General features: G+C 42.5%; 1 protein-coding gene across 3 annotated transcripts in view; it reads left to right on the forward strand.

Moving 5' to 3' along the window:
- Positions 1 to 21,531, forward strand: part of LOC135917739 (melanopsin-A-like) — a 73,533-nt gene that overhangs the window by 20,675 nt on the left and 31,327 nt on the right. Inside the window, exon 1 of one of the 3 annotated variants that reach the window (XM_070533062.1) lies at positions 14,795 to 14,922. The exons of the other annotated variants lie outside the window; for them this stretch is intronic. The gene's annotated coding sequence lies outside the window, so the exon portion shown is untranslated. Of the gene's footprint in view, positions 1 to 14,794; positions 14,923 to 21,531 lie in introns of those variants that run through there. 3 annotated transcript variants of the gene reach the window in all.

Here is a 21,531-nt window from a genome sequence, read left to right on the forward strand (position 1 = left end):
ATCCCTGTCATTTTTGTAGGTGGAGATGATGCCATTCCAAAATTTGCTCCGGAATCACAAGTAGATCGAAGGACGCATACATGTATCTTCAGAGCCCGGGCTGAGAGGACTCTTTCCCAATGGCCGCAGTTAATCAATGACATCTTTTCTTAACGAGTAAACGTGCTTCTCAGCGCCCACGGTGAACGTGAACGGTGGTTTTGCGACACCGCCAAAAGGCATTATTTGGCGTCGCGGACACCGAACGATGCCCACGGGCGGTGCTGGCCTGCGTCACGGGTGCGACTATGCCACTGGCTGCATCAGATTTTTTTTCTCTCAGCTTATACCATAATAAACAAAATAAAACAAATAAAAACACGTTCCCATGTACATGCGTGGATGTACGCAAAGAAAAGAGGCATTCTAAAGAAAAATCTCTTCATGTTAGGAAAAAAATATTCACCGCAATGAATACCTGCCACGAAAGGCAGCATTTTCAAGGTTTCGAAAGAGGCCTCCATGAAAAGGACTCGCAAGCATCTCGCAAATAGCCCGCCAGAACACTTTGTTCGGAGCGAGAGAACCATGTCTGCGAAGAATTCACGCGTGCAAGGCCTCGTAGTTACGTGGGCCATGAAACGCTACCGGTGCACAACGTGCACTGTGGAGAAAACCCTCAGTTTCACAATGGATCACGTTTCACGCGACGGCCAGTGCTAACCACACTATTTTGAGCAGAAAGTATCAGGGAGAAGTTCAACCGAAGCATCAAAAAAATAAGCAAAGGATATTTACAGTGGTTCGAAGGTATTTTAGAAAAAATTCTCGTGTATAGCACGTGTACACAGAGGAGGATATTGCACTACCTGCCCCCTTCCTTTCAGCAAGAAATAAAGAAGAACAGAGGAATAAAGGTAGTAAGGAAATGTAATAAAAGCTGTTGCATGGTTTTGCACTAAGGTCTTACCAACGACACCTGCACCTAGCAGGACTCCTTAGAATCAGCGCTTTCAATTCCTTTGCTTTATTTCCTACTGGTTCATCATCGTCGTTCATCGAGAGGCATTGAAGATGGTGGTGAGGATGTTCGCGAATACTTCAAAACTTGGGAATATTCGCTAAATTAGCTCATCGACTAAGGCAAAACGCGTTAAATGAATAGACCTGTGAAGCTCAGTAAATGAAATCAAGAAGGAAATAATATAGACTATGTGATTGAGCAGTTAAAGTAGCTTGGAGTAACTTCTGCGTCTTAATTTAGAGGAACAAGAAAAATCACAAATCGGAGGTACACAAGGAATCGAATAAAATAACAATCAGGTTAATGTTGCAACCATGTTAATGTTCAGTAGGTGGGAGTAAGAAATGAACTTTTTTTAGCCATTGTAGACGAAACTGGTAATGAGGGCATATTCGACGATAAACTAGTTCTTTCCTTAAATCTCACTCAAACTAAAACTTCAGGTACTTTTCCTTCTAAGTTTGTAAAAGATTTTTCGAAGCCAGAAATTCAGTCTGTTCTCGATAATATAGAAATAGCTTTTAAAATTTTTTGCGGGACTGATGTAAGGGTTTCATAGTATCATTTCATATAAGCTTTCAAATATTGCTGGAATACCTTCTAAGACACTTCGCACTCACTGAAAAAAATTCTTGGAATAATCGCCTCAAACGAAGCCTCGAACCTTTTAAATGACCAGGAATGTTGGTCGTCAGGCTGTAAGCACCGCAACAGCAGAACTTTGCTCTCGAATTATAGCTGCTAGGGAACATTATATCAAAGAGAGCTTTCCGAAATTCATAAAGAAATGATCCATGTAAATTTTTGGCGCAACTGAACGAAAAAGAAAGAACAGGCACACGAACTAAACAATTATCTTAGATGACAATGTAAATAGTTGCCGCAGGAGCTTAGGTGCACACTTGAATGCATATTTTCACTCTGTTTTCTCAACTGATGATGCTATTGAAGATGTCAGTTTGCTTCCTTGCGAAGCACTGGGCTTAGGTCATATGAGGGCGTTTTGTAAATGCTGTTGAACGTAGATGAAAAATTTTCCCTAGGTCCTGATGGTGCCCTGAATGTATTTTTGCGCATTTATGCCGAATCATTAAACCGTTTCCTAACAGTTAATTGTTGGGAATAAATTTGTAGTGCTGCGCTTCGACTTTCAAGCAACAATTATGATGGCCTGTTATGATTATGATTATGATTCCAACATGCGTCACAGACGAGAACCTTAGAGCACCCATTCAAAACATTTCTTGAGTCCCCAGTCTGCATATTGCTCCTTTGTCAGTGCAAATATCTCCAACCTGATTTTTAAAACATGTAGCGATCCATGAGGACGGCCTTTCATTGGTTTTTATATAAGCAGCAAGGCCATTGTTACTCCTGTACGGCCTTCGAGGGCCACATGTACGCCTCACAATTCCAGGGATTACGAAGAAAACCCTTCATTCAGCAGTGGTTCTACGAGAGTTGGTATTGTCATGAGGGAACGAGGCATGTGAATAAATAATGCACATTTACACCGAGCTATCTGTCTCAGCCACGAGCTCCACAAGCGATTTTGTCGTCCCTGGCTTAGAAGCCGCAACCGAGTTAAAGGTGTCCATAACAGCCTCTACGGCGATTCAACATGTCGACCTACGTGCTGCTGTTTTTTATAGGGCAAAAATACAACCTCGAAAGGAGGTTGGTTTTTTTGTGACTTCAAAGCAGCCCTTCAGAGTCTGTAGTCAGCCTTACGACGCAAGACCCTTTAACAACTGGTGTGCGAGAAAAGAGAGTTCCTTCGTTGAGCCTACATGAAGGGACCTGACTTCATCTTTCAGTAGCTACCGGGGCACCATGGCATCGTTGGTAATGACCTTACGGATGATGCCGCCCGGTCAGCCTATAAACAAACGCTGACTGTTGCCATACCTCTGATAAATTTCATAGAACTCCCAGATTGTCCCGAACAGTCGTCACAAACCGGCTTGATCCCACATTTAAGCTTTAAATCCCATCGCACTTCTTCGCCCGTGATACAACTTTGCTGTGCCACCTCTGGTTAGCGGTCGCTTTTACGAAAGCCAAGTCATTCCTCATTGCAGTGTCACACATCCATCTGTGACTTATGCAACTCTGAAGTGACAATCAAACGCGTGTCTTGTTTTTGTGGTCGTTATGAGATTGAGCGCGACTGTTCTTGAATCATGACACCAAGCGCCACAGGCTTACAAGGCGACGCAGGCATTGCGGTGGTTCAAGAAATCGACCGGCCTAGCAACCGATTGTAGGCAGGAAGCTATGGACAACCTCACGTGTTCGCATTGACAGTACCTTCATCTCTCCCTCTCACTTCATTCTTGTGATCCATTAACTCCCTTCTTCACGTGAAGGGTAGGAAACCGGACGCGCTTATGGCTCACCTCTCCCCTTTCCTTACATTCTTCCTCCTTGTCCTCATTGAGAATCAATTAATTCTGTATTTCTGATGTCTGATTGGCTTAGTGCCAAAACTATGCCTGCTTATACAGAAAATAAAAGCAGGAAACAACCAACTTGTGAGTAACTAGCGACCTATTTCTTTAACATGCTGTATTTTCAAAATAACTACATACGTTAGCAAGCTAACTACATACGTTATTCAATGAACAGCCGCGATATACTGTCTTCTTCGCAGCACGGGCTCAGGAAAAGGTGCTCAAAACTTACTCAACTATTTATTGTGGTACATGACTTTAGTGCCATATCTAATAAAAGTGGAGGTCCCATATTCCTAGATTTTATTAAAGCTTTTGATAAAGGTATTTCTTCAACACTGCTTATAAGTCTCAAAAGATGGGATACCGGCAATACATATAAATTGGTTCACTTCATATTTAAAAGAAATGAACTCAAAACGTTCAAGTAGATGGCGGCTGCTCAAAACATGCCTCAGTTACTTCTGGTGTACCACAAGGAAATGTGCTGGGACAGTTATCATGTTTAATTTGTGTGAATGATATTGTAGCTTCTCTGAACTCTGAAATTTCTGCTCTATTGAAGACCAATTTTTATTAACCAGTGCGTCTAAATAAGATCTATTCGTTCACTGTATATGGCATGATACGGAATGTTGAAAAAGTGCACTTTTACGCATTACCAGCAAAAATAATGCTCTGAATAGCTCTAGGGTTCGACGTGCTAAAACCACCATTTACGAGGCGCATGATATTGGGGACCCTGGAAAAATTCTGACCACTAGGGGATCTTTAACGCGCTCCTGAATGCACGGCACACGGCCCCCATCGAAATGCAGCCACCATGGCTGAGATTTGATCCCGCGACCTACTTAGCAGCAGCGCAGCACCATAACTGTTAAGCTACAGTGGCGGATAACAATGCTCTTTTCTGCTATAGCATCAACAACACTCCAGTTGGTACAGTTGACAAATATATATGTTTGTGTGCCATAATAATTTATCAGTTAAAATGGGGCGATTACATCAGTTATGCCCCCTAATCGGCAAGGCAAAGGCTTGGTCTCGTCTGCCCCAAACTACGGAAGAGAGTTTACAATTTAAAACTTATACCCTATACCTCTATAATTCGTCCGAAGCTAGAATACGCTGCCGTTCTTTGGGACCGTTATTGCTCAGAAAATATCTTGCCAATAGGAAAAGCTGCACTGCTGTGCCCGAGAGCGCAGCATCGAATTCCGGCCGCAGCAGCCGCGTTTCGATAGGGCGGAATGCAAACAAACGCCGGAGTGCCGTGCATTGCGGGGCACGTGTAAGATCCCCGGAGGGTCAAATGTAACCCGCTGTTCTCCGCTACGGCGTACCTCGTAATCATATTGTGGTTCTGGCAAGTACCACCCCAGAATTTATCCTTTTTAAATAAAAGACGTTCAGCGGCGAGCATTCAGCGTCCTATTTAATAATTACAAGACAATTGATTCGCAGTCTACGCTGATGTCAGCTGAGATTAAATCTCTTGAGGAAAGACGCAATATAGCCTGATATAAAATGGGGATTTCGGCTTCAGTTGAGCAAACTTACTAACCCCACGTAAAACCCGCCGTCAGCACAACTACATGCTGATATCTTGTTTCGCCGAAACTTAATTAAGAACACAAACATTGAAGTATTCTAATTCTGTTCGAAAAATTAAGAATTGTAACTAATTACCAGAACATCTCATACTCGCCACAAATCTTCAAAAAACATGTAGAACTTCATATGCTGGTATTAAATGGTATTACATAAATTGGTGTTTGTACACGAAAAGAGTTTGTACAGCCTTTTTCACATTCTACTTCTTTATTTTTATTTGTTTGCAATTATTCAATTTGTAGGTGCCTTTTTTTCTGTACTTCCTACCAGGATTTCACAAAGTCTGCAATATCCTGTAACCAAATAAAATAAATAAAAACAATATTTGGGTGTATGTATATTTAGCAACTTCATCCCGGAAGCTCTCCTACTCTCAAATCGGAATAATAAAGCTTTCTAGACGAATCCTAATATTGACTCGCAGTCTACTTCAAAATGTGTGCGGTAACCAGGCAGAGTGAGATAACCAGGCACTTGAAACCTTCGCACTTGTCTTATTATCATCTGTTCATGTAGCTAAAGCTTGTGCGCACCTAGTATGTTTGTACAGCAAGCCGAATGAAGTGGGGGAAAAGAGACCTCAGCGGTTCATAACCTAATTTACCCACGAGTGCCTCTGACTAAGACCAGAACAGAACGAACTGGGTGACGTTGGCGTTTGTATGGTTAGAGAGGGCTGCAGTGCGGCTGCAAGTCATTGATTTACACAGAAAAAATAAACATAAGAGCCTCGATATTAGGTTAGCGAATGGTTGTGGAATGTACGAAAAAGAAGGTGGTAGTTCGTGTAGAAACAATAGGCGACACTGAAGAATGCAAATGAAGTGGCGAATAGAATGATTATTAGGAATAGCTCTTGACTGCAAGCATAATACTGTAAATGGAAGGGATAGAAATCGACGAAAAAAAGTTCGTGCTTCGCCAAAGAAGTAAAGCGGTGTTATTGTCGGAAGCAATGAAATTATTTTGTTTGGAGCTTCTGAACCCAAAGCTTCGGTAGAAATTATGCAGACTACAGTAGTTATCAAGATAAACTAATAAATGCCCTTTATTATGCGACAACAGGGAGCATATGCTGGGATAATGTACAACTGCCTTCCTTCTTTGGGTAGCTTAAAACAGTCATTTTATATACTGGGATTTTTATGCGTTGCATATTGCAATCACTCAGTTCAGCCCTTGGGCGCGGCCGCGCAGCCACCATTGAGGGTATGAGCTATTGTTCATTGCTGCGTGTCTCATATATGTGGGTCTATTCTCTTTTAAGTTTGCTATGTTTGTTATTAAGTTGCTTCTATTTTTATGCGTTGCATATTGCAATCACTCAGTTCAGCCCTAGGGCGCGGCCGGGCAGCCACCATTGACCTTTAGCGCAACCACGTGACGTGACGTCACGACAGCCGGTGGAAAAGCTGGGCCCCAACTCGCGCAATATGCAACGCATTCTTGGCTTAACCAAGCTAAGCCTGGCCAATTTTTTCCTTAAGCCCAGTGGCGTATTATAGGACTTGCAAACGACGAATATTCTTCCCCACCCCTGGAACGAGTTATACGTCTACTGTTGTCAGCCATGATAATCGTAGGTTATTAATCACTTACTATCACGGACATTCACAGGCGTTCATTGGTAATTGGTTCAAGTTCAAGGCTTCGGTACCACGAATTTCTCTGGCTGAGGTCCGTGAGGAAATCGGGCACACTGTTTAAATCCCGCAGCGAAAGGACATACCACAGCACGAGGTAGGCCAACTAGTCTCGCGTGTCGTATGCGGGATCTGCGCGAAGTTCTTTGCCTCCGACTTTTCAGGGTGTGAGCGTCCTCCCGGACGTTCATGGTACACACACACACACACACAAACACACAAACACACACACACACACACAAACACACACACACACACACACACACACACACACATACACACACACGCACACACGCACACACACACGCACACACGCACACACACGCACACACACACACACGCACGCAACACACACACACACACACACACACACACACACACACACACACACATACGCACTATTTGCACTCGCACTTCTGACTCGACGATTCAACGGAGGCCTCGGTAATGTGATTTGAATGTAACGCCTCTGAAGACCTGCAATGTACTCTGTGCGACTGCTGCCGCAACGCCTAAGAGAGACATTTTTTGGAGGCGACATTATACCTACAATGAGACTCGAGCTTAGAACTGCGATACATTCTCGGCCCATTGCAAAGCACTACCTGCGCCTTACGTGCCAAGAAAGCGGTGCTGACGTTCTTGTAGGCCACGCACTTTAATGAAACTTTGTGAATATCTACATAGTGTATGCGTGTGTGTGAGTTTCTGTGTGTGTGACTGTGTGCTGTTAAGTGTCTGTCAATGTATATAACATAATAATCATCCTGTACCAGAAGTAGCATGTCAGACAAACAGCCAGGCTAATATCTCCAGCATATCAGTAAAGCTTGTTTCTGTTACCTCTGGCAGGCGCCACATAACCGCCGTGAATGATGCGGCTGTGGTAATATCATGTCTCCAGAAAGCTGTCAGTGTGTTCCTAGGACCTAACAAGATTTATGAGGTTGCACTTTTTACTGAACAAATTGCGGTCTTTAAAATATCGTACTTAAAAAACCTTAATTTTTTCACCACATAATGTAATACATTGCTCCACAGTGCGCATTTGCTGTGTTGTAAAATTTTTGTTCCCGCAATATTTATGGGCCCGCTCAGGCATCCATCGCCTGATGTCGGTCGGACATGTTTGTCACGTCGACTGACACAATAACACTTTAGAATATTGCCTTTTGACTCCGTGCATAGAGTTGCATACTGTGCTCAAAACGTGATCAAAAACGTGACGAAAATGATGTTTGATGCATAAAATAGGACGATTTACAAAGTAAATGCGTGCAATAGAGGGGTTCTGAACCACTCTTTATCGAAGTCGGGACATGTATTTGATGTTACAGCAGACTGTGTCAGAAATACTTGGCCGGCAAAAAAAGTACTTTAGTGCACTGAGTAGAAACGGAGTTACCGGCAATGAAAAATCGCCTGTGACACCCTTCGCGTCGCTCCCTTTCCTTCAATGTCTTGCAATGCGAAGGCTACGGCGGAGCTGGGTGGCGGCGTTAACGCTCCTTCTAGCGGACATCACCGTGTAGTGCAGTTGAAATTTGATATTGTTTGTTCACATAGACACTACAATTTCCGATTTCGGCCCTTACGACGCGTCAAACTGAAAGGCTATAGCCCAGCTTATTGTTGAATTCACGGTGTCTCATGCCTGTGCTGTGCCACTGTGTTGTAATAATATTTGGGGTTTTTACGTGCCAAAACCACTTTCTGATTATGAGGCGCGCCGTAGTGGAGGACTCCGGAAATTTTGACCACCTGGGGTTCTTTAACGTGCACCTAAATCTAAGCACACGGGTGTTTTCGCATTTCGCCCCCATCGAAATGCGGCCGCCGTGGCCGGGATTTGATCCCGCGACCTCGTGCTCAGCAGCCCAACACCATAGCCACTGAGCAACCACGGCGGGTCCACTGTGTTGTAGATATCTACGCGCGGCTATTATCGTACCGTGTAAGACGAGTAGTACATTGCGTAACGCACTTATCTCTACGACAATCGCTCAATTTCCGAGAGTCCAACAAACTTCTTCGTGCTCGGTCGTGCGACTATATCGGCAGCGCGCACATCGGCTATGCGATGGATGCCGCAATCCGGACTTGCGCTGAAAGGATTGTTAATGAGCTTCGACCACGATGGTGGCACACCTAGAGCGTGTGCCACTCAGGAAGCTCCTTGTTCGAGAGATATTGGCGCTCGGGACTTGAGCCACGTCAGCAACAGATACTAATGAGAGCGCGCTGTTGTCCTCAGCGAACCGCAGGATATCAGCTGGCGCGCTCGTCGCGGCACACAGCGGCTGCCAGGCACTACGCTGCAAACGCAGCTTCATGCAATTGTATTGTCTAACTATGTGAACGACAGGGCTGGAGTGTGCTCTCACACCCATGTGGCCCAATCTGGCCATGCTATCTGCGGCGGACCAGCTTTGTCCTGCACAAGTTTTCCCAGTGAATAGTAGCCACGTTCTAATTACGCCTTTCTCGCCATAGCTCAATACGAAGCTAAATCTGCCAAAGCGTCTAGCCAGAAGAGGCCAGCAGCGAGACTGGACGCTGGTGAACGTACGTCTGGTCCGACCTTAAGCTTCGCGTGCTTTGAGGCTAGTTTTATTTTTCAAAACTAATAGAAATTAGCGAGACAGGACACTTTTAAGCAGTCTGGTTAAAGTATCACGACAACACGGGGAGGTGCTGCCTAGCGTTTGCAGACGATGGTCGGTGACTGCGTAATAGTCGGATTTCCGGAAGTACGCAATTTCTATCGAAATTCAAAACGCAGATTTTTCGCTTACTTCAGCCTGTATGATAAACTGCGTCAATAAGGGAACACAGCAACAGTACGAAGAAGCGCACTGATTCAAACACCCTTTTTGGTTGACGTTAGCTCATTGGTCGATAGCATCCGCCTATGGGAATCTACTGTATGGCGAAATTTAGCCCACCGAAAAGAGTGAGAGAAGCCTCGTGTTAAGAAGAGAGTGTTTGAGAAAAAGTGACTTCGTGTTCTGCTTGCCAGCTCCACGCGCCGCGCACGAACGCTAGAATTAGGCTGACATATTCACAGCAGCATAAGCGATCCGCCTGCTGTTCTTTCACCAAGGCGAAGGGTTAGTACAGGGACCCTACGAAGCCTGTTGTCTTCATTTTACGGTGAGTACACTTGGGCAAGGTTTATTGCAGTTGGATCTATGGATCTATAGGGCTGTTGTTGGCCGACGGATGTGCGGGCGTTTATTCCTGACGCCAGAAAGCGCACATGTAGCAGCAGGCTCTCATCTTTATTTCTTTCTCTTCTTTTTTTGCTTGGTGATTGCATAAGGCTAATTTTTGAGCTTGCCATACTTTTAAAGTAGAGAACATGGTAAAATAAGTTTCATTTGCTTTCTGAACGTTAATACTGCTAAATTCTCTACGATGATCTGTTTGCTTTGTGAAAACTTTGTGGCCTCTAGCGCTTTCGCTCTCAAATAGTGCGCGAAAGATAATGAGATCCCTTTATTTGTACACTAGAAGCGAACGTAAAAGAAAATCAGAACGGCTGCATAAACTATGAGACATATCTGCTGACGGCTAAGTCCAAAAGAGAACACTATTAGGTAACACAGTCATTAAGAACAAGATAGAAAAAACAGATTGAATTCCGTCATTCAACCCGACTACGCTTACTCGCTCGCCGACGCTGTGTCGATCACCTAGCGACAAAAAGAAACAAAAAAAAACACCAGGAAAACATAAACACAGGAGAAAAGATCCATGTATGCGTAAGCGATGCGGTTTCATTTCCCTTGGCTTTTCCATCAGCTTAGTATATACATTTATGCAAAGGATGTTTCGTAGCGAGCAAAGTGCATGCATTACTGGCGGCGTGTTTCATTTGACTTATTTATGGCCTTCACTCTCTTGCGGTGAACCCAGAACGACAGCCTTCTCAGTCTGGCAGGATAAGAAATACAAATCACAAATCAGCGATGGTAATCCGCAAATGCTGCAGAAGTAAGTGCATAGCTTCCCGAAATCCAGTGTGTCTGACCGATTGATGAGCTGGACTCTTACACGTGGAGCGGCTTATACGAAGCAATGTGAACGGCCTCCGCGTCGCCCGACCATTTCACTTGCGTAAATTAAAAAAGATATATAAAGAACAGGATTGATTTGACCCCATAGAACTCCTGAATTTGTGGAGCAGAGAAACGTGCATAAATCTCTATAATGTCGGCTAGGACAGAAAAGGAGATTAGGAAGATTTCATGAGGAGCTTGATGATCTAGCGAGTTGTAGCGAATCATATCAGTGGTCATATACAAAAAATACTGAGCGATTCCACTGTGGTAATGTGGATTCCCAGGGCAGCTGTTTAGCACACGAAACAGAGGTGACACAGAAATGTAGAACTTTCCACCTGTCGAAACAGTTGAAATTAAATACTTGTTCTGTTTACCTTGTAGCATCACTCAAGTTCTTTACGTTTGAAAGGTAGCCTGCAGAATTTATCGGTATATATATATATATATATATATATATATATATATATATATATATATATATATATATATATATATATATATATATTTATGAGCTGGACTGTTACGCGTGGAACGTCTTCTACGAAGCAATGTGAACAGCCTCCGCGTCGCACGACCATTTGACTTACGCAAATTAAAAAAAGATATATAAAGAACAGGATGGATTTGGTATATATATATATATATATATATATATATATATATATATATATATATATATATATATATATATATATATATATATATATATATATATATATATTGGTTTATTTACAGTATATTACACTGAATTCTCGCAACAGTCACCTTACATACTTATGTAGAAATAAACATGCAAATGAAACAAAAAACGAGAAGAAAAAAGAGAAAGGAAACGGACAGAAATAAAAGTGTAAAAGGCGTGCCGCAATGAGCCGAGGGCTTATACGGGGTGATGCACGGCACATTTGTCACTCCCCTCAACAGTGGCTATGCACAAGTCTTTGAAACGGTCCACTTTACGGGTGCTTCTGCACGATCGATGGTCGCGCAAGCCATCTTGTGATGTTCTGATCAAGTTTATATGAATGTTGAAAAAAAAAACTCATAAAGATCGGATGGCTAAAGAGCTGATTCGTTGGCAACGGGGATCTTCACGGAACATCCACAATTAACCCAAAATAACGGTGCTGTCGCACCCAGGTTATAGGGGTTTCTTCAAGCTGCAGTCAGCTCGTTGTTCGACGAGCGCGTTGTTTAGGACGATATGCTGTTTGAGCGGACCTAGCAGGAGTTATGTGCAGACCAACTTCACCCAATTACTCCGAAGTCACTTTGAGAGCTCTTTGCAAGCTTGCAAGAAGCCGCGTACTGAGGTGCGAAGGGTCGCTTATCCACAGAGCAATGCCATCTGCGTAGACAGCTATGCTCACAGGGAAGTCACTGCCTCGAGGCAAAGGACTTGGAGGCGCGGCGAGTGTGGTGTTAAACAAAAGCGGCGATAAAACGCTGCCCTGTGGGAAACCGCACTTCACATTTCGGTGTTCACTAGTTACCCCTCCGACACGCACTTTCATCCGGCGCTCCGATAGAAGGTTATGCACAAAGCGGAGTAGATGAACTGAAATTTCCGCGGTTGCAAGAGCAAGAATAATCGCCTTATGCGAAACTGAATCGAAAGCTTGCTGTTTGTCTAGTAAGAGCGTGTAGACGGAATGCTTGTTTCCTTTAGCAAATTCTAGCGCTGACACAAGGTCTGACAAGAGCGAGGGGAACGCGCTCTTGTTTCCTCGTCTCACAGACGTCGGACGACCGCGCTCGTTACCTCTGAAGTCTCTCCCTTTAAAAACCAGCCGCCAGCGACAACACCCGCACGTGACGTCACTGCACTAACCCTTTAAAACTAACACGCTGAGGATGACGGGGCCGCCTTTGACGAAGATAGGTCCTCCTATCGAAATGTTAGCCAGTCTTTCTGAGGCACCTTATCGCTGTTTACAAACTTTATACCACAGTGTGCTATTCCATCTGTCAGCCCCTTTCTTGATTTTAGTGATCAAACAAAGGATGTTCGTGGAGGAAACGTTTCGACAAGGACATTGCCTTCGTCAATGCAATACTTGCTTTCTTTGACGTTTATACACTTCTCTCTCCCGCACCCCTATCAGGTAAGAAATAAACGAGTGCGTAAGGAGAATGAAGCATTCGCAATATTACGAAAAAGGGAGTCTTTCGTTCTACTGGAGATGCAGGACTTGGAGCAAAATGCAAGAGCCAGAGTAAAAGGGATTATGTTAACGGTTCTTCCAAGAAGTAGGGGCGACGAAGAAGGAAACGGATTTTCGCGTGTGCGCAGGTGTTGTCAATCCTGTTGGCTCAGTTTTCTCAGAAAGTTTAAAAACGGTTGCGCAATCACCGCTTCCTCTTCCCACGTTACCGCAATTCTGTTGATCGTTTTGCTTTCTCTCGTTCTACTTTAGGCGCCCGCTTCTTCTTTTCACCACCTGTTGATTAGAGAGGTTGAGTTATGTAAGCGTTATCAAGGGAATCAGTTGTTTCCCTGACGACGACAAGTCTACATCTCCAGAAGAACGTTGATGCCAGTGACATTCTTTGCTCGACCACTGTTCATCACTCCATTCCCTCTTTCGTGTGATCTCTTGTATTGTGCGACATACAAAAGCAACGAGGAATACAATCACCTAGCAGAAAAGAACAATGCAAAACAACTGAGCTTTATTTATTTATTTACTAATTTCATTCATTCATTCTTTCTTTCTTTGTTTCTTTCTTTCTTTCTTTCTTTCTTCCTTTCTTTCTTTCTTTCTTTCTTTCTTTCTTTCTTTCTTTCTTTCTTTCTTTCTTTCTTTCTTTCTTATCTTTATTCAGGACAAGTTACACAGGAAATTACCTTGAAATCTATGACAAAAGGCATGCGGTGCCTGACAGGGCCATGCTATCCTTATAGCAGCGCGCCAATGAGGCAGACGTAAGCAAAACAAACACTTCCAAAATAGAAAAAGAAAACATTGTTTTAGTGTAAATACACAAAAACAAGAAATTATTGCATTTTTATAGAAATCAAAGATCATAAACGTTGCAGACAGCAGGAAAAAGAACTCGCAGATTACACAAAAGCCAGAAATATGAAGAGAGACAGGAAGCGATATAACGAAAACAGAAGATGATTTATATTATCAGCGGAGTACAATTTATTGGCAGTGTGATGCGGCAACAAAAACTTTTGAGGGTTTGTTTATTTTGTCAGAAGGTTGTTCCTTTATTTAATGTTGCTAAAATAATTTACCTGGTTACCATATTTACTTCGCAAACGTTTTGTACAAATTCGAGTAATGCTATGCTCATTATTTCATTAAAGAGCAACGTATCACATAAGAAAACAACGAAAAAAAGGAACTGAACAGTGTGCAGGCATTAACAAAGAAAACGTAAAAGTTTTGTCGCCGACTTCCATGCTTGTTTTACATCAGCTCCGGAAGATGGCGCCACGCGTTACGCCGGCCACCTAGACGGCTATGGAAAGCCCGGGACGCGTTGCCTTGACAACGAACCGGTGTCCGATCCATCCGCTGCCGGGACGGGCTGCTAGGTCTATAAGAGAACCACACGTGACCCAGGAGCTTTGGCAGTTGCGTTCGGGTCAGCCGGTGAGAAGGTACGCACATGGAGCGCTCCATTATTGCTAACAGGCTGTCGGAACTCGAAGCCGACAGCCGCGCGTCTTCTTCAATGCTAATACAAGTCGAGACGGCCCTCTGGAGAGCTCTGTAGGATAATTAATGCCGTCATTCTTAAGTGGCAGCGTAACACCGTTTATTTGTAATTTAGAGAAGACTTACCAAACATGAAGGTGGGCAGTTGCTGCACCTTCGGAGTCATTCAAGACGATTAGTGTGGCTGCGTGTCTGCATTCGCGTAGTTTGCAAGAGGAAAGACCCGTTCGCCGACTTCCGAGGCCTCGCAGCATCAACCATCGATCTTTGTGTCGCGAGAATTTTGTGTCGTTTAAGGACCAACTAGTTGAACAGGACCTGACACTTGACGCAAGCTTTCTGAGCTTCGGCCCCTCGGTTGCTCCATCACATTGACTACAACAAACTTTATCGTTGTTACCGGAAAGACGCGATGCTTTTCCATTCGAGGGGGAGCCTAAAGATCGTCACACTTTTCGGAACTTTCAACAGGTAAGAATACTGACATACGGCATACTATATATGTGTACATTAAACAGCTGCGAGTTTTTGCCAATGCTTTTCAAATAATAAATAGACGAACAAAATAATTTTCAAGGGTGTCACAAAAATTAACTAGAACAAAGATTTCTGCTCAATGTTAAAGTGGTTTACTTCTTTACCATCATTTTCGCACTTCGAAATATTTAGTTTATACAATTCTAGCTCATCACTGTTGCCGAAATAATTATGTGAATTGTCGACATTGTTCAAGTAAACTGTGTGGTCATATAGAGCAGAATAGTGCTTCTAAGATCCTTGCACAAACCAGAATTTTGTAAGATGCACTCTCCGTGGAAGGTGTTAGGCAACATCAGAAATTATTTTTTTCAGCTTGGTTTACGAATCATTCTTGTCGAAGGAACATCTTATCTCTGATGTAGCATTCAAATAATTTACAGAGTTCTCAACGCGATGGTGCATTTATAGAAATAAGCAGCCTGTAAAGCATGCTTTGCCTGTACGACAACCACGCCCTGCTGCAAAGCTTTAGGTATGATGGAAATATATTTTAATAGCACCGTTAGAAGGAACGGAACTCCAGCAGGAAATACAAAAGTATTACCTAGTTCTTCCTATATATTACACGTAAAAATGATTTTTTTTAACTTAGTGCATATGTGCTTTTATATTAAAAAATAAGCTGGCCCAAGTTCTCGTTCAATAAAATTTCGCCACAACGTTTACGAGAGATACTGCTAAGAATTTATTTGAATAAGCTAACGAAATTACATTCAATAGGAAATAGGTTAACGAAAGTATATTCATTAGGAAATAGGTTCATTAAAAATAAATAGCAAATGCTTTTCGCAAAAACTTGCGCTGTTATTTATTCTTAATGATTCGTCTTTTTTGAACTAATCATTGCTTGCGAGTTTCATTCATTGCCGAAGTTGTCATGCTTTGGTGGGAGCGGTACGTAGAAACAATCGCGTATGCTGATTCCATTGATTACTGAAGATTGTAGCTTGTGACAGTTAATACGAAACTCGGCGCTATGGTTCGGATATTCGCTTGATTGACCATTGAAATAACTGTATATATTAATGAAATGGTGACTACCACAATAAATAATCGATGAGTATTCTTTTAATGTATCATCGACCAGTCGCAAAACTTATATGGCACCCAAACACTGTGCGGTCGCCGCTAGAATGCCCTGGAAATAGGGAAGCGTTGCTGAGAAATTCATTCCAGTTCAGCTAAGACAAGTGCAAATCTAGAACATGCTCCTTGCCTGGCCCCGTCCCGTTGTCGTTTCCTGAATGGGAAGGGAACGTTGCATTACTTAAAAATTAGGAACAGTGGCATTGTTTTTCTTCATTCGACTTGGCACCATTATTAGTCAGTCGTGATTAGTTGTTTCTTGCCTTTTTGAAGGCGCAAACTCTGGACTACATTAATGGAAAATACCCAGAGCTGATGAACATCTTTTTCTGCATTTTAAGCCAAGTCTTTTGCAAAATGTTTTGCACGACAAATCTCGAAAACTAATAAAATACTGAAAGGAGACTTCTCACTCTGTGATAAATTTTCGAAGATAAATTTGACGCCATTTATTATCAGAACAGGTTCACTCAGAACGTTCGAGTTTAAGGAACACCTTCATGAATTTTTGTTGCCACGCCAACCACTGCTGACGTGCTTCCCTACTATTAGCGTTTTCAGCATAATGAAAGTCTGTACAAAACAACAAAAGCAAAAAGGAAAAGAAAACAGGGCTTCAATTTACTCCTATGTAGCAATACTGGTCGATACCGGGCCCTGGGCTAGGGCCAGGTCCTTTGTTGAGAATGTTTTGATCTAGTTGGAATATGCACCGCAATAATAACAGCTTCGTGGGAGTGTCGAAACCCCGCCCCTGCATTACTGCACTTGGATCTATGACAATTTTAATAAATTTTATTTTCTTCGTTAAATTGAAGTAGATCCGCCGTCATCGAAAATGTGAAACCCGCTAGATCGACGCGTTTTCTTGTAGCCGAACATTCATACGAGAAATCCGTACAAAACCGTAGAAACCCGTACATCTCGTCACCTTTTTAACTCTTGCAGCATCCAGCGCTTGCATGGTTCAACATTTTCCTTTAATCACTCGTTTTTGCCTAGCGCCATCATAGAGTGGAACAATTTACCAGATAGAGTTGTCAATGAGCGCAACTGCATTATCTTCAAGCAGCTGCTTACTGATCACCTTAAACACTAACCGCATAATGACAGTACTGTGCCTTCATTCTTTTGCGATTGCTGTCTCACATTCTGACTGTTCTGCTGATTTGCTTTTGCATTCTATTCAGTGTGCCTCTTGGCTTTTTTGGTTTTTGTTTTCTTGGTTTTTGTTTTAATACGAATCCACAGGCTGAGTTTTGTAAGAAATTGTAACCATATCTTTGTTTCTATCCGTATCTTCTGTAACCTCCCCTTATGTAATATCCCGACAGGGGTCCTTAAGGAAACATAAATAATGATGACGATGATGATGATGATGATAAATTATTTAATCGGTGTAAATTAACCATGAATATGAAGAGATAACACTAAAGAAATATTGTAACTTTGCATAACAACGTTCCTGTGTCAGGTAAAGGTGCTTTGTCCTTACTATCTGGTGTGGGACAGCGCATTGATTGATTTTCACTATATTAATACTGGACATGTTACAATATTAAGGTAGTTACAACTGACTTTCCTTGCACTGTTCATGGGTCTTCATATGTCGCTTTGCCACTTCTAATTATAAGGAACCAATAATGCCCGAATAATATGTACACTATATGTACACATATTACTTATTTAAACAATTTCACACCCTTCAATGAAGGAGACAGTCAAACTTACGCTACGCAGACAACTACATAAACTCCACAATATATCCGTGGTGGGGTCAGAAGAAAGCAGGAGGGCATTAATTTGTCCTAATCTCTTTCTTTCAGATTCACTTTCTAACGTGTAATACCCATCCAGATCGTAATTCTACCACAGCTAAGGGTTTCCGTTTCTATATAAAAAAGAATGGCTCTTATTTAAGCAATTGGCGTATCGCTGCCTGAAAATCTCCTCCCAAGAGAACTGACGCCCAAGCAAATTAGGCACATAGCGAGCAGGATAAATGCACCCGCCAAAATGGTATCCAGCTTATGCGACTCTGTCTGACTTGACTACATGGCAGGAATATTCTGGAACTGTAATATTTAATTCAGACTACTTACAAATATTCTTACCGCCAGCTGTTTGGTTTTCACGTTTGGGATAGCCACCATATTTATTGCTGCTTATCACTGATATCAACGTCGTGATATACAAAACCGTCATCTTGACTGTGAGGAGGCGAGAGGTCTTAAGACAGTTTTTTTTTTGTTTTCCCATAGAAAGGTCTTTCGTTTATGTCACAGAATCGAAAACATTTTAAATGTTCAAAAACAGGATTACTGTTTTAGAAATGAAGAACAGGAATATAGTTAATGTGAAGCTATCGTACCTGTTGTGTATTCCTGCACTTTAAGCACAGCACCATGTAGAGACAACAGACTTGAGCCTATTATTGTTATAGTGAAAGAATTTTAAGCTAAGTCCACATAGAAATTGTGGTTAGGGTAGCAGCAATAGCCAGAAAAAGAGTTGCAGACATTTATTATAGTATTCCAGGAACGCTTTACATTACAATAATGGCCGTCTACTCTCTTACCCGATTAAAAACCCTCCAGTGTAAAAGTCTCAGGTACGCTTACGATATGACTGATGCGCTTCCCATGAAAGATTACGAAGGGGTAATTGAATCAGGCACTAGAATGATCAACCATGATCTATCTATCTATCTATCTATCTATCTATCTATCTATCTATCTATCTATCTATCTATCTATCTATCTATCTATCTATCTATCTATCTATCTATCTATCTATCTATCTATCTATCTATCTATCTATCTATCTGTCTATCTGTCTGTCTGTCTGTCTGTCTGTCTGTCTGTATGTATGTATGTATGTATGTATGTATGTATGTATGTATGTATGTATGTATGTATGTATGTATGTATGTATGTATGTATGTATGTATGTATGTATGTATGTATGTATGTATGTATGTATGTATGTATGTATGTATGTATGTATGTATGTATGTATGTATGTATGTATGTATGTATGTATTTCCGTGCGTCCGTCCGTCCGTCCGTCGGTCGGTCGGTCGGTCTGTCCGTCCATCCATCTGTCTGTTTGCAACTCGCGCCTAACCACCGCGGGGCATGTAGACTGTTTAAAATTCTTGAGTATGCAAAGTAGCAATTCTTTCACGTTTTTGCGTTGTTTATCCCCTTTTACTCCTGCGGTAAGTTAATCGCTTTAAAACAAAACTCAGTGTCAATATTTCAAAAGGTCTGCATCAATTTTACTCATATACCGGCCCTTCCTTGCCTCCCATTTTCCTTGCTTCCGCTTTTTATTCTTTTAAAGACTGCGCAGGTATAGTATTTAGTGCAATATTTTGTTTTCTGCCATGCCCTATACACCAATGATTGGCCACAATTTTTTGGTAGGCTGCAAGCCATGCAGCAAACCAAGCTGAAAGCTCCTTTTAGTTAGGTCTTAAACTACTTCTGCTGAAATTAACGTTAATTGTGCAATAATTGGGCACATTCTGGCAGCTGATTCCACTTCACATATTCGCGCTAAAAGTAACCAATGGAGCCTTGTCTCTCCGAAACTCTACACCACAAATGGTAAACACATTATCGACCTTTCGAATGAGCCGCGCACTTGACCATGCGAAGAGTCTCCAGCTATATATTTGTCTATTGCGCCAACTGTTTCTACGAGGATCATAGTTCATCAAATTGCTGCACCTCGGATTTCTTAATGGCGGGGTCGGAATTGAGCAATAATGGTGCAACAACGCCTCCACTAAGTGCGTAGACATTGACGTCAAACTGATTTATGGTGTCTCAATCGAAAGTGCTTTCAGTCTACAGCCGTTGTTGCCATTACTGGGATAGAAGCTGTAACCCGTTCACCAGCGCGTTCACTCTGTACCACAGGTCGCACGTAGCACAAACAGAGGACGCCAATGTGTGCACAAAATGCTCTTGAGAAATGTAGGCCAAGAGTAAGACAAAACTTGCTCCTGTTGATAATTCTTGCGTCTTGTATGGTTCTCCAAATAGAATTAGGAAGGAACTTGTGATTAAAAGGAACATAGAGCGCAATATAAACACAAGCAAAACACACAGTATGATCACGAAAAGAATTAGAAGCAATAAAAAGAGGAATAGAAGAAGACAGAGAGGAAAGAAATTGACTGTTGTTACCGTGTACCAAGGCATTTACTACATTCCTCGCGTCCCCTTCCAGTAACCAGCCGCCGGACGCAGTGACATAAAAAATAATCACACGAGTCTCTGAGCATGAGTGACCCTGAACCGAGTGACCTTCAGCCTAACGCCTCTTTTTCACCGTAGTTAGGTGGCGACGTACGGACGTGAGTGAACTGCAGAACCCTTGTCGCGATGGGTACAGCGCGTCAGAGCAAAGGCGACCCCCGAGGATATGTGATTTGACGTATGAGCCGTTGCTGTACTCGTTTGCTCTTTTTACCGTTTGTTCAGGATCCACATATACGAAGAGATAATAAATGAGGAACTAAAGAAGGTCCCCGCTACTACAAGGGATATAACAATGGCAGAAAAATATGTTCTCACTTCTTCTGTCGTTCGCATCACTCTGGAGGTTACTTTGGCTGCTTGTTAAACCTCCATTTTTGTACGAAAGAGTGTAGATAGCGTACTCGCCGCCCCTGTCATGACTTTCGCATGCCTTTCACACACGAAAGGCATGGGATCTATTTAAATCTGCAATGCGATTCCGTATACCTCAATCTTATTGCGACGTGTTAAGTAAAACACGCGAATTGCAACAAATTTCAACAAATACTTCACTACTGACTTAACAGGCGTCGCCAGTAAATGCCATCTTGCACACCGCGGTCCATTTTAAAATGGACAGAGAGTACCAGCTTACAATCACAGGGTTTGAGAAAAATAATAGGACTGACGCCTGCACTGCGATATTACAAAAATGAAAACGTTGTGTCAAACTCTGCATGACGAGTTTACCGTTATTTCAATGCTTCTATCTAGGCACCTCCTGACATTCTATCATGGCGCACGTCGCTATGGCCTGAGACGACCCGGAGGGTGGCACGCGACTTCTTCATCGGCAGTGTGATAAACACCACCCCGAAAGAAATTGATAGACTGCAATGAAAAGGGAAGCTGCGGCTCCTACAAATAGTAGCATTGGAATGGAAGAGTTCATTTGAACGTTCGATCGAAGGTCAGTCAGTCTTACTGAACACTGCCAAAGTCTCAATTTTGGCAAAGACTCCGCTTTTCCCTTTAGTCCGGAAAGTGCGCAAAGGCTTCTTTAATATCGTATTCGAAATTTCGCAAATTTTGGTTGGAGATGGCGCACTCTTTCATACGCAGAAGACTAAGCGCGCAGTTCACGGAAGAAATTCACCCTTCCCAGAAGTTATCAAGAACGTTGTGCAGCAGCTGGTGAAGTTTT

The sequence above is a fragment of the Dermacentor albipictus genome, chromosome 2 (assembly GCF_038994185.2).
Source record: "Dermacentor albipictus isolate Rhodes 1998 colony chromosome 2, USDA_Dalb.pri_finalv2, whole genome shotgun sequence".
Lineage (NCBI taxonomy): Eukaryota > Metazoa > Arthropoda > Arachnida > Ixodida > Ixodidae > Dermacentor > Dermacentor albipictus.